General features: G+C 46.7%; 1 long non-coding RNA gene across 1 annotated transcript; it reads right to left on the bottom strand.

The window, feature by feature from the left end:
• Positions 1 to 1,510: 1,510 nt before the first annotated feature.
• LOC113481386 lies at positions 1,511 to 12,766 on the bottom strand. Its single transcript, XR_003398677.1, has 3 exons — positions 12,656 to 12,766; positions 9,189 to 9,247; positions 1,511 to 1,628 (listed from the first exon to the last, which is right to left on the bottom strand). It is a non-coding gene; the product is annotated as an uncharacterized LOC113481386 (long non-coding RNA).
• Positions 12,767 to 13,391: the final 625 nt, after the last annotated feature.

The raw sequence follows: 13,391 nt of genomic DNA, 5'->3' as shown, positions 1-13,391 counted from the left end.
TTTAACTTCATTTTCATTATCATGGTATTTTGAGCTGATATTTTTATATTTCTCCATATTGCTTAGCATTTTAAGTGGCTCATTGATCCTCTGAATTTACTGCGCTCCTTTTAATGATACCACATTTTAACACCCTAATTTCAGTCTGATACTAATGGCATCCACAGTAATTAGCCTTCGTTACAGGAAAGATTAAGTATGAGAAGAGGTCTTCTGTGGGAATATGCCCACTATTTCTATTATTAATGACTTCTGGAATCTATCAGACCATAAATAATGCAAATTATGTTGCATCTTTTCCTCTCCACTGACAACTTCTTAATTTTACCCTCCTAATGTAAATTTATAACCGCAATACTGTGGAAAAAAGAGAAAGTGCGATAGAGAGAATTGTGCTTGTCTTTAAGAACGTGAGCTCAAACACAACGTGCAGACACAGAAAACACTGTCAGGCTTCTGGTCTGGGGATGCACAATATGAAGCAGCTTGTAAAAATCAGTGCCAGCGTAGAGTATGTTTGTAGTGCACTAAGTTTTTAAGAAGAAGTAGGTCTGCGTTTCAGACTGTCTCCAAGTTCAGTGACTGCGTCCCCACCTCCCTCAGGACACCCGGGCAGACAGGAGCCATTCCCTCCGCTCCTGTTTGCATTTTCCTTTTGCTTCGTGCTACAGACTGGGCAGGCCGGCGGGACGGGGCAGAGGCGGCGTTAGGCCGGCGGGACAGAGGCAGCTCAGCCTGGCCTCTGGCCCCCAGCCCCCCTGCCTGGGCCCCACTGGCCCTGCGCACCGAGAAGCGGCTGGTCCCCGCAGGCTGCCACGGGCCGGCCCAGCCCCGTGCCCCGGCACACAGCGGCCATCCTGCCCCTTGGCCCACCAGCGGGGGTAACCCCCAGGAGGCCGACACCGACCTCAGCGTTTGCAGCAGTCTGAGCAGTTGAACCAGACCGCGTCCTCAAACAGAAGCTACCCTGACCCGTCTGTAATTTTATCAGCGCTGCTTTTTTTCTGTAAGTCAGGTACTAGATGTGCATTTTTTTCACGGTCATCTGCTAATTAAGTGTCCTCTTTCATTTCCCTAAGAGCCTGAGTGCCTGCATGCCCTGTGAAGTGTCCCCGTGGCTCTGCCATGCACACCGGCCTTCTTCCACCCCAACGGATCGGCCCAGCCCTCGTTCACGCTCCTCCTCCGCTGACACTTCATCTTCTGTTTCTCTAACCACATCACGAGTAATTCGAACTTCCTCTTATACAAATACAGCCCCTTCTTCTCCACTTAGGAGTTTAAGAGTCACGATTTGATTTTTTATAACACTGGAGCATTTCTTTTTCCTCGTTGATTCTAGCCAGCAACACCCCTTTGGGATGGGAAGCTGGACGACACCCATTAGTGACAGAGCCCACAAGGAAACACCCCTTGGTTCACACCTTTTTCAAAACAAATTACAGTAAACGCACACAAATACATCCCCAACATAGCCGAAGTGGCTGGCTCCATACCGAGTAGCTTTCCGTTCCCAGAATCCTGAAGAAAGCAGAGGATGGATTTTAATCCGTTTTGTATGATACCTTGGGGTGGAAATTCATGGGGACAGTGTCTCAGATCCAAGGCTCTCAATGAAGTTAAGTTTCCTGTGGAAACAATATAATTTAGCAAAGAGAGAATCACAGAACAGCCCGGGGTGGAGGGACCGCGGGGGATCGTCGGGCGAGTGCCCAGGAACACACAGCAGCTGGCTCAGCGCGACTGCTGTTCGTTGTGTTTATGATTTCTGTGACAATGACTGTTACTACATGTGCAGATACTGTACACTACCTTGAATTATTTATTTCGCCAAGTCTAGTGATTTTTAGTTGGCTGGTCTTAGAGCTACAAATAACAGATACTTTTATACAAGCATAGTATAACTAACACTGTAATATCTGAGATTGTTACCAAATTCCTGATGAGCTCTGTCTCTCATCTCAAATCTCAGTCTGTTCTGAGCAGACTAGACTGAATTCCATGGCAGTGTTTGCCTTCTCCTTGAAAGTAACTCCTCAGAACATTAAAGCTGCTGATCTGCTGTGCGTAACTAAGGCCACCTTCAGCCCGAGGCTTCTGTGAAAAAATAAACCAGCTGCAACGCAGCTCCAGAGCCTGCACCAGATGTATCCAGAACCGCACACACCTGGGCTGTATCACTCGATGCACTCTCAGGTGAAACTCAAAACGACCATCTCTTGTGTCAAAGGCTTCTGCCTTCTCCCAGCACGGGAACACATCTCCGACCTGGGCCAGCACAGACTCTACCCCTTGCTGACTTCAGATATTTTGTATTGTGGTTTCTGAGATGTTTCACAAGAATTTGTATAAAACAGGCTCTGTCATTTTTGTGGTGATTATTTCCATGCTTTTTCTTCTTGCCCTTATACTCTGTTGCTTAATAGCTTTGCAATCATTTCATGTTTTTCAAATTTAAAAATTTTTTAAATATTTAAGCAAATTGTTCTGCCCATTCGAGATCAGCCTAGACAAAACAAACTTTCTCCCACAGCTTAGCTGACCAGTACAGTCCCCCAGCTGCTGCTGTTCTGCTTTTAGTCATAAATGAACGGAATTCATGTTGATAAATCATTTTTACCCTACATTATTTTTCTCATATGAAAGGAATTAAATATTTTAATTATTCTTCTTTTCTTTCTAGTGCATTGTTCTGGTTTTGTACTTCTGAGATCATCGGTCTGTACTCTCCTGGCTCCCGGCCCCTCCTTTAGCTGTTCTTGCCCAGGGCAACAAAGAGCCACCAGCTCCCGAGGCCAGACAAGAGGGAGATAAATCTTCGGCCGCCCCGGGGCTAATGAGTTCATGCATCTGGCGGCCGGGCCAGCCTCCAGCTCAGCTCCGAAGCAAAAGCAGTGGCAGCCCAGGTTACGTGTGCGAGGAGAAGATGCGTACAGGGTGGAGCCATCTGTCAAGTTCTGCCGACGGTCTGGTGAAATGGGGATAAAGTGCAAAATATGCACAATCCACTTCAGAAATCAGATTTATGCTGATTATAAAATACTTACAAATTTTGTTTCAGAGAAGTGAAATAAAATCAGCAGTTTTCCCTTCCTAACTAGCTAGATTTGCAGAAATAAATAATACTTGCAGTCAGTTCTGATTCAAACAAAAGCACAACAGTCGAAATGTGCTCAATCATTCAAAAATAAATGTACCGAGTCTCTAAAAGAAAGGTAATATCATATTTTGTCCTGACATTTACTTTAGATTGACGTATGGTTTATAATAATGTATTTAGGAAGTTGCAGCACTGAAAAGCACACAGACAAATCTCAATCAGCTCAATCAGAATTTATTTTTCATGTTGTATTACTGGAGCCGCACTTTAAATCTCCATTCCCAGCTTGACTGTACAGTGTAATCTGCCTCACTTTCTACAGGGCGACTGCTTAAAATTCTGACTGTGTCTATCTGCTTCCCGCATTACCGCATAAAATAGTGTATTTGCACTTTTAAAATGTTTTTGTAAAACCTCACTTGCAGAAATGACAAATACATTACTAACAGCACAGCTATTGAATTTTAAATTACCAGTAATTAAAGCTGAAAGGAGTGTTACAAAACAAATTTCACAATGTGATTAACAACTCCATTTTGACAATACTTCTCTAGAAATGTCAGCTACAGCAATATTGACAAAGCACACTTAAACAGAAAAAATAAGACGCAGCATGAGAGCCACTGAGCAGGGAGCAGCGGCGGGAGGTGCCAGGGTTCTCCGGGCAGCGGGGCAGCGCCAAGGAGTTTTTCCAAGCACCGCGACAGGGACAACTGCTGGGTCCTTCTGGGCCCCTTCTCTTGGAAGAGAGACTTGAGACCCAAGTGCAAACAGACTCTTCCCATCAAGGCGATCGCGTGTACAACCTGCTGCGTGTAAAACTACCACAGCTACACAGAGGACGGACTGCCACATCCAGTTACTGCCATGGAACGCTCATTCGTTCTCCAAATTCTTTCTTGCAGTGAAATGGACAACAAACGTACCTAAAACTTACTTCTTTTTAACTACATTCTGATTTTTCATTGTTTGTCTGCGTTCTTTTGACCAGCCACGGGGAAGAGCTGACTAGTAACTTATCAGTAGTGTAAGGAAAACTTGAGTTTTGCCATCCCAACAACAACCAAGTTGCTTATTTGAGTTACGGGAAATTCCACTCAAATCTCAAAACCATGCGAAACTATTTTTCCCCCCTCACAGACCACAGCTAGAACTCTCAAATGTTAAGCACAATTATTACTTTGAAGTCTGCTGAAGGTGAACTCAAACTGAGAACCAACGAAAACCAGAACTGTCTGAATCATTCTGAAATTGCACTCAAATTGCAACTGATGTGATTTAGAGAAACTGAACAGGAACGGGACTGAAAAAATTATGTGTTGAAATCCCTGGGGAAACATTTAGTTGAAAACTTAACTGCACCACATGTGTACCACGTACTGGCTGAAAACCAGACATACTGTTGTTTTACTGTAAGTCAAGTTTATGAGGGAACAACGCGGAATCAGCCTGCCAACGTCCTGCAGAAGGACAAGACTTCTGAGGAAGGGTCAGAAAAGAGGAATTACCTGGTACCACAGATCAAGGGAAATACCCCAGGCAGACAAACAACCCCCAAACCAACAAACAAGCAAAACACAAAAAAATCCCACAAAGGAAGAATTACTTGACTGCAAACCAAAACCACATCAGGCCAGCAGCCTGTACCCTTAATCACATTACGGAGTAACAAGAGCGCATGAAATTAAAAATCCATGTTTACTGCACAGAAACTAAAGATGCTGCTGCGTAATTATTGCTGTAGGTTTTTGTGAAGAAATATCTCCAGAGCTCACACACAGCTGTGTCTGTCAAGCCAGGAATCCTTTCCCGTGTTCCTCAGAGCCTCACTGCCTGCTCTCAGCAGGGCGCTGGTGTGGGACGCTGAGGTTCGGAGCTTGGGCACACAGGCTGTGTTCTAACAATCTAAACCCAAAAATTTGCTCAGTGAGCTACAATTGAATGTCTTTTCATACAGTCATGATTCACAAATTAAAAAATTAGTTCAAATAATCATAAACTATAAACACAGAAAGGAAGAGCTACATTATTAACAAGAAGAAATGGCTTTGAAAATGCACCTTGTAAAGAACAATCTGAGAATACAATTAGATCTAAAACAGCTTAGTATGAAGAAATTTGATCTATTTTTAACCAGAAATGATCAAAATGAATCACACAGATGACTTCAGTATTGGAAAAATGAAATCTTTTTCATCTTACTGAGAACAGCTCAGCTTTGAAGAGGGTTTGAGGGTAGTGGGGGAGTTCCACAGGTGCGCGCTGGCTCCACGCCCGCAGGGCCGTGAACCGGCACTCCACCTTTCAGGTGCCTCTTCACAATAACTTACTAAAATTTTAAACTGCATCACCTACTACGATTCTTCATGCTTTAGGTTGTTTCTAAGTCATTCTAAAGAACTCTTGGGTAGATGCAGCAATGCCATTCTCCAGCAGGCTTCCATGGCTTTGTAACCGTAGCCTCATGCCCATTCTGCAGCAGAGGAAACTGAGGCGTGGGCAAGCCCGTGACTTATCCAAAGCCACATAACGCTCCTGACTTCTCCAGCAAGCCCCTGGCAGTACTGGAAACAGAAGGCACGTATCTCAAATTCCCCACAACACTGCCCAGCTAGCACACAGCACACTGGAGTTTGAAACATGTTGGCTGGCAATGAATCTTTCATCTTTGGTAATTAAATTCAGAACACACAATAATTCTACGCAGCTCAGGTGAGCCAGTATAAATGCTCTAGGAACAGCCACAGATGAATAACAAAATTGTTTTGTTACCATTCAGGCTTCTGCTCACCTCACAAGAGGTTTGTCATTCATTGAACCAGCAGCTTTCAACTAAAAAAAAAGTTCAACGAATGAAGGGAAACACTGCAAATTCATTCCAGATCTAGGTGGAAAACACACCCAGGGAATGAAGACTATTATCATGGATCACCCTCCAAGCTCCCCTTGGTTTATGTTACAACGTTTTTGTTTGGTATCTATGATCCCAACATCACAAACCTGGTATTCTGCTTGCTACAGAGAGTACAAAGGATCAGGGCACGGCCACTGCAGGACGATACCCCTCACTGAAGTGTGTGCTGGTGCTGTCAGCGTCAGCTCCTGCTCCGTCTCTTGGTAGAGGTGGTTGTGATGGCAAGGGTACAGAGGAGAGAGCCACAGGGGAGGGGAGGAGGAGCAGCGGGCTGGGAATTAGCTCATGAAACATCATTTTGTCACAAAAAGCTGTCTTGTCAAAACGAGTGTTTTGTAAGAAGGTACTAGGATCTGACAACCCCTCAGTGTCACAGCACAACTCCCAGGTTTTCTCCCGGGTTAGGGGGTGGGTGGCCGGGCCATCCCCTCAGGCCCCGCGGCGGGAGAAGCCGGTGGCACAGGCTGGGGGCCGTGCAGCCCAGCTCTGCCATGCGGGAGCGAGGAGCCGCTAGTGACCCAGACTCAGGCAACCCCTGCCCTACATCCACCATCCTCCAGCTGAGGTGCAAATCACTGCGCTGCTCCGCGCCGCGTTGTGCACTGTGGAAGGAGGCAAGGCTGAAGCAGCTGGGCTTCTGCAAGTTGTGTGCATGCGTGTATAGATGTAGATAGACTGTGCATCTGTGTGCATGACGTGGTGGCAGCTGTACACGTGACTGAGGTGGCCGTGCCACCAGGCTGCCCCTACCCTGCCAGGCTCTCGAGCGCCGCTCGCTGAGGAGCACGTGCCCGAGGCGGGGAAGCCTGGCTGCAGCCTGCCTCTGCCAACACCTCCAGCCATCTGTCCTCACCCTGCTGCTGCCCAGAAAAACCGCCCGGAGGAGCCTGCGGGGCCCTTCAGCAATCGCTGTGGCTTGAGCCAAGCCTGCAGCGCAGCAGGAACGCTGGCATCCTTCTATTGGTACCTCTCCCCGGAGCTGGGAGAAATGGGGAAGTGTCACAGATGGCAGGAATTCCCTCACCTCAATACCAGTCTGGGAAGCCTGTAACGATTGAAGTACCAGAGCAGAAGAGAGTCTGCCCAGAACACAGTACTGCATGAAACGAGTCCCACTGCAGGAAGGGCCGTTCTACTCCGGGAGACACGAGGATCTTTACATCAGCAGGTAGGATGTCTTTGATTCAGTCACTGCTCAGCTCAGGGTAGAAAGAGCAGGGTTACTGCAGGAACAGGCAGCCTCGTGTGAAGGGGGAATGGAAAAGCTGACACCCTCTGTCCTTCCCTTGCTTGGGCTACCAGCCATTCCTCTCCAGCAGCCAGACAGGCAACAGCAGGGCTCAGTGGTCACCAAGCCCAACTGCAGCTTGAGGTCACTTCCCTGTGCCCTTATACGCTTTGATCCCCTGCTCCAAGCTCTCCTTCAAGTAATTCTTCTAGGAGATAGGACTCCACAGGAATAAGCCCTGCCTCAGGACAGAGCTAACAGCCAACTAGTACAGCAGAGTCGGCCACACATGTGAACAGCAAACACCTGAGCTGCCGGGCTCGGCCGGTCTTTTCTTCCCTGCGCAGGTGTGGGGACAGCATCAGGTGAGGGGGCACGGGGCCTGCCCACACCCTCCAGCTCGCGGGCTGGGAAGCGCCAGCACAGAGGGGCTCTGGCCTGGGGAACACGGGGCCCAGAGACACAAAGGACAGCGGGTCTGCCTGGAAGGCCCGGCTGCTGGGAGCCTCAAGAAGGGACAGTCCAGGCTGCCCCAAGTAACTGCGAAGTGGAAAGCGAGAGAGTCAGTATTGCATCCACAACATTTTCTGCCAAAATCTGAGCAAAGGTGCCGGGCTGGAAGGGCTGTGGTGGAAGGGTATTTACTGCTGCGTCCAGCTGCCTTCCGAGGCACTGCCCAGGAGCTGGAGGGCCCACGCCTGCACAGCCTTACCTAGGAATAGCTAAGCTCTGTTAAAATACAGAAAATTAGTAGTGCACGGGAACATTCTCAGGCCTCAGACTACAGCCACATCTCTAAATAGCTGGCTCAGCCCTGGAGATGCACGTCGGCCTGCACCAGCCAGGGCTCTCCAGGCAATTCCTGCGTGAGCCTGGAGACAAGGACACTCCAGACCCAGTGCCAGGGCAGCTCTGCAGGCGGCCACCCCGGGCGGGGCGAGGGAGCAGCCGTGAAGGAACGGGTCGCTGCGCCGCTGGCCTCGGGGACATGCCTGGGCACCTCCTCTTCACTAGCAGAGACATCGCGCCATGGACAGAGAGGTAAGATTCTTTATGTAGTCAGTACTGGAGAGCGAACCCAAATATAAGGGAGTCCAGTGAAGCACAGGAGCCAGCACGCCCCGCCAGAAGCAGCCTCATAGCACAGCAGCTATGGAAGCAGCAGGAAGCTAGGCCCAGCTCAAAGTCTCCTACAGACATACTCTATTCTCTTCTATCTGCGCTTCCTGCTAGGCCTAACTGAAAACTGGCATGTTCTGTTCTATTCTGTGTGGCCATCTCCACATCAAGCCATTTTTGGTGACACAAGCCCAGACTCCAGATGCAGCTGTGGAGGGTAAGTGTCCCAGGGCTGCACCAGGAGCCTTATGGCTCAGACAACATCAAACAGGGATAAAAACCCCTGCCACGCACGCTCTGAGCACGCCGAGAGCCCGAGGGGTCCCAGCTGGACCAGCCCAGGAGTCCAGGCAACTGGCTCAGCTTTCCTTAGAACATCTGATTGGGAAACATCTGTTATTTCAAAGTAGTAACAGATAATGCAAAAGGAGTCATTAAAAGGAAGTTACAAACCAGGAACACAACCTGAAGTGTAAGAAACTACTGTAGAAGTTCTCATCTCTAATCATGTTTATTTATGTCTTAGTATGCAGATGTCTGAGATGTCTGACATCTAATACATGTTTTTTACTTCAGCCTTACTCAATGATATTGAACATTCCCGACCAGAACACTACAGACATTTTAATAAATTTTTCCCCCCTTATCAATGAAGGCAGTCATTATAAATAACACAAGTTATTTCTCCCCCCTCTGATAGTACATGTTTGTGGTAAATTAAAACCCTTCTTTAGATAAATATCAAAGTATTTAAGTCTAACCACAGAATTAAACATTAAGAGCCAAAAAATGTCTTTGATATCTTTAAAAAAGTAGCGAGTACTTACCAAGCTCTGTGGGTAGCTCTTTTATGGGATTCCTTTCCAAAAGCAGAGTTTTCAATTGCCTTTTCAATAAAACAAAAGACAGTAGCAACTGTAAGAGCAAAGTTCATTTAATTAAATAGAAACACAAGAATATTTTTCCTCCTTAAGTTTTTTCTTACATTTGTTTCCTACTACAGAAAGAACTTCACAGGCAAATCAACACTTCCCCATCCCTAACATCAGTGCTAGAAACTAACACACCCCAAAGCCTCCTGGTGTGACAATCCAAAGCTTGTACTTATGTCTGTTTATTAGCGACTACTTCAATATTCAGTATTTGATCTTTCTTTGCAACGCCTGCTCATCACGTTAAAGTCAGATACTGACAGTCCCAATTATAAACACATCATTTCCAGCTGTTTACAATTTTGCTGAGCTTCAACTGTTTGGGTTGAGTGCGTTCCCCAAGCTGAATTTGAGCTAAAACTGCTCAGCATTTTTTGATAATGTGATTAGAAAAAAAATACACCCTATTTGTATTTAATTTCGTCAACTTTTTTTTCCAAAAGCTGTAATGTTCCTATTCTTGGAAGCAGCTTGGCATAGGTCACATATGACATTTGTGGCATTTATGTCACTTTTTTTTTTTTAATCGATCTGAAACCCCGTAAACATTTAGACAAATCCTAAACGTCTGGAAAAAGGCCAGTGCCGGTGCTGCGGGGGCCATCGGCAGTGCCATCCAGCGCGGTGCCCTGAGGCTGTGCGCACCGGCCGCCCGTTTCGGGGCGCTCGGAGCCAAGGCGGGGGGGTCCCTGCCCCTGCGCACACACTTCACCCATCCCACTTCCTGACGGCTCCTTCTGCCGTTTTAACCGCATTCTTTTAAACGGCTGTTAATATCCAGCCACAACCGAGCAGACCACCTGACGTGGTACAGACGAGGTGCTGTCGTACCAGAAGTGAACCGTCCTGACAGAGAAGCCAAAGGGGTTTTATTTACTAGTGTTGCAGTTTCAAAATTCAACAAAACAAACAAGAAGAAAGCTTGGTAGTTTCTGTCATAATATTTCTTTACCTCTAGGAAAGAAAAACAAACATTTTGGCAGCTGCTCAACACCGGATTAATGTTTGTGGCAATTTAAGACATTTTAATTTAATCAGAGAAAAAAAAAAAAAAAAAAAAGCAGGAGAGTACTGAATTCCATTAAAAGCAAAAAACTAAGTGAAAGCGAGAGCGGATCCCTGACCCCAGAACCCGAACTCCCCCCGTTTGGGCCACTCCGCCCCTCAGAGCCCCGGGCACGGGGGGGCCGGGCCCCCGCCCCGGCAGCGCTCGGCCCCGCCAGCCCCGGCCCCACGTTTTTGTTTGCCCCGGGGAAATCAGAGCAGCTACTAAATCAGTGAGGAGATTCATGAACAGCTTGAATGGTCGATCGATTGGGCCCCCAACTAGCACAAAGTCTCTGCTTTTCATGAAAATTACACTTCTAGAAAAGGATACCCAGAGAATTCCCAAACATCTTAAAATACAGCTTACACTCCAACACGTAATACGGACAGAATGAAACGAAGTGATATTCATTGAATATTTCTGATGGGCATTTGCTGAAAGCCGAGCTGCTGTTGAAGTCAGTGGAAATACACAAACAAGACCAAACACAATACATGTAGGCATGAGTGACCCACACCTTGTTTTTAAGGAAGATGTACACAGAGAATGTCTTAATGGATTTCAAGAACTCATACAATGATGATTACATAATTCCACAAACCATATTAAAATACTATCAGGCCTGTCCAACTTAAAAATAATTCATGAAAGCTGTATTTAAAAGACTTGGAAGCATCATTAAACTAAAAATAGCTGAAAAATGTCAAGAAGTATAACCTTCATTTACTGTATTTTGCTAATCACAAGTTAAATATATGATTCACAACCAAGTGATCTTAAAATACCTTTAAGTACCTTGCTTCAATCACAAGATGCCATGAAATTAGATTTCTTTGGTTGGGTTTTTTTTTTGTTTGTTTTTGTTTGGTTTTTGTTTTTTTCTCTTTATTTTGGAAAATTCTGCAGCATCTATCCTTCAAGGGTTGCTTCCTTTTTCCTCCTCACTCGCTCCTCACTGAAAGGTTTCTTTAAAGAACAGTCCCGATCCAATGTCGGGGGAAGTTTTGATGTGATCTGCAGAGCACGATTAAGACACAACCGAGGTCAAATGCTGTAAACCCAAACCAGGTTGTTATTAAAAAGTGAAGAGGGGTAGCGATAGGACAGAACGGAAGGAAAAGACAGAAATCAAGCAAGGGTGCGGGATAGGGCTGCGGGGACAGTCACCACCATGGGTCCAGCGGCGTCCCGTTGGTCCCCAACCTGCAGTTCTTGGGTGGTGGGTGCACACTGAGCAAAATTTTCTGCTGCCTTTTTAAGATCCGCTGACCAGCATATCTGCTCGCCTTTAGTTTTTTTTTTCCTCTGGTCCAACAGGTTTTGTTGCACCCGGCTTCAGGGCAGGAAGGTTTGCCCCTCATCAGTGCATTAGCAATGCATGCATGGGGTCTGGCCCACACAACAGGGACACAAAGGGCTCCGGGATGGGGCCAGCTCAGCCCCCTCTGAGGCTTTTACCTGAAGAGTCCCGACAATGCAACCGCAAGGAAGGGGGGGGGGATGCATCCTTCAATCACCCCCGCCTCTCTGGGCACATCCCCCAGAGCAATTCGCAGGCCGCAGAGCTTCTCTTGGAGGTTTGCACGGACACAAGCCACAGCCATCTGACATTCCAGTCTCTCACAAGAACCACAACTGAAGCAAACTGTCCTGTGTTGGTCTTTTTTCCCCTTCCAGTAACAAAATAATTTCTTTGCCCCTGTTTATTCCCACATACTGTGATTTGTGGTCTTACCCTCTGGAGTGAGACGCAAGGAGTTGTCCCAAAACATTAAAGACAATGGTGGGAAGTTAGTTTTGGTGGCCACAGCAATGTGAGAGCAAGTGCACTTCTCAGGGTGAGAACAACATGGTGTACCTACCTTCTCCCTCACACACTCCATCTGAAGCAGTGACAGGCAATTAATCCTTCCAGCAATGACTGCCATGTCAGACAGCCATCAGAACCAGATTAATGGGTGAAGTTCTCGGACCAAACTGTCCTTAGTTGTTACTTAGGAGTGTCATGAGGTGTGCATCTGTGGGTCCCTGTTTTCACCTCACCTACCACACTGTAAAAACTTAAGTGAAAAGACCAACAGATCTTGTATTTCTAAAGTTAAAAGTTTAGAAATTCAGTATGTAATATTAATTGGACCTTTCAGTTCATCTGAGTTTTAGTAAACAAAATTAAGGTTATTTACCGCTCTCCTGCACTGAGGTCAACGCCAGACAAAAGCATATAAAAGTCTGACTGTTACAATGAAATTACAGTAAGGCAAATAGAAGACAAATACAATTGTTATTAAATTATATGTATGACCAATGATCTTACCTGTGGTAACCGATTCCAGGGGGAAGAGCTTTAATCTTGTTATACCGGAGATCCAGCCAAACAAGATGTGGCAGTTTTTGAAATAAATCCTCAGGAATCGTTGATATGACATTTCCTTCCAGATGAAAGTACTAAGAGAAAAAACCAAACACATTTTAAATCCAGGGAGAGAGGGACCGTTCCTTGGCATGCAAGATGTGGAAACTGTAAAGTGCTCTGTGCCTTTATGGAAGAGCACCATTAAACGGGATTAGAGGATACACAACTCTGAATTACACACAGAACTGATTTATTTAAGACATTTCCCAAAAAAGTGATTAAAGATCACAGCTAAGAATCAGTAGCTTTTCCACTCATCTGGCTAAGCAACGAGCCCTTACCCGCTCCGTGCTATGCTCACGGCCAAGCCATCAGAACCACGCACGCACCCACCTTTGTGCGGGGCACTCTGTGTATTTCCTTAGGAAGACGCTCAATATTTTTTCTGCTGACATCAGGAGTACTTGGAGATGACAACAGACACTGTTCAGCAGCTGTTCTGATGAATTAGAACCAGACGAATCCCTCTCGTTGAGATGTTCAGCTCCAGGATTTCCGCCGTTGTCACCCACTTGTCGGCAGGCCGGGAATACCGCGGGGCGCCCCGAGGGGAGTGCGGCAGGACCGGGGCGGGCCGAGGAGCCGCAGGCTTGCTGCTCGCCGGAGACCCCCGGCCGCCCGGGGGGTGCGGGCGAGC

This window comes from Athene cunicularia, assembly GCF_003259725.1.
Source record: "Athene cunicularia isolate RWA chromosome 6 unlocalized genomic scaffold, athCun1 chr6_part1, whole genome shotgun sequence".
NCBI lineage: Eukaryota > Metazoa > Chordata > Aves > Strigiformes > Strigidae > Athene > Athene cunicularia.
Note: the sequence above shows the minus strand (reverse complement) of the source record. Positions and strands in the feature narration are given on the sequence as shown.